Source organism: Carlito syrichta, unplaced genomic scaffold (genome assembly GCF_000164805.1).
Source record: "Carlito syrichta isolate Samal-C Ts95f unplaced genomic scaffold, Tarsius_syrichta-2.0.1 Scaffold315405, whole genome shotgun sequence".
NCBI classification, from domain to species: domain Eukaryota; kingdom Metazoa; phylum Chordata; class Mammalia; order Primates; family Tarsiidae; genus Carlito; species Carlito syrichta.
The window spans coordinates 272,881-273,656 of record NW_007259501.1 but is presented as its reverse complement, the minus strand read 5'-3'; positions in this window follow the sequence as shown (position 1 = coordinate 273,656).

Sequence of the window (776 nt, the reverse complement as noted above, 5' to 3'; positions counted from 1 at the left end):
GACCGCGGGGCGCGCGGGGAAGGCGGGAGAGCGGCGCGGGCGAGTGGGAGCGCCGAGGGTGCGCGGGTGCGAGTGTGCGAGCGCGCCGGTGGCGCTGCCCCTGCCTGCTCCCTCCCGCTCGTGCAGCTCCGGCATCAGTTTCAGGGATCGTGTAATCCGATCCCTTCTGACTCACAGGCCCTGAGTGACAGTTCTGATTTGGTTCAACCGCGGGAGGGAGGGGAAAGAGAAAGAAAGAAACTCCCCACCGTACGCCTCTCCTGGCATCCAGTCGACTTTCTGGGAAAAGGTCCCGTCCCGGACTGGAGCCCCGCGCTGGGTGGAGGCGCCCCCGGCCCGGACCCCACGCCGCCTGCGCTACTCACGGGGTGGAAAAGTTGTCCCTCGGCTCTGCGCTTCCCTCCCGCGCGCTCCCTCCTTCCCTCCTCTTCCTCCTCCTCTTCCCCGCGCTCCTCCTCCCCCAAGTTTTAACAGATGTAGCCGGACTCTCCACTCTCCCTCGCACTCCCTCTTCCTCCGCCCCCGCCCCCGCCCCCGCCCCGTCCCTTTTCTTTCGGCCACACTCCGGCTCGGAGAGGACGCGCCGAGCAGCAGGACGCCTGCCGCCGCAGGGGGCGAAGTTGGGAAAACTTGTAGTGCTGCTCGCCTTACTTTTGCTTTCTCGCTCCTTCCAGGCCGCGCAGGCGGCCCGCGCTGCCCCGCCCGCCGCGTCCGCGAGCCCACAGCGGGTCCCAGCTGCGAAGCGGGCGGCGGCGGCGGCGAGGAGGCGGCGCGTC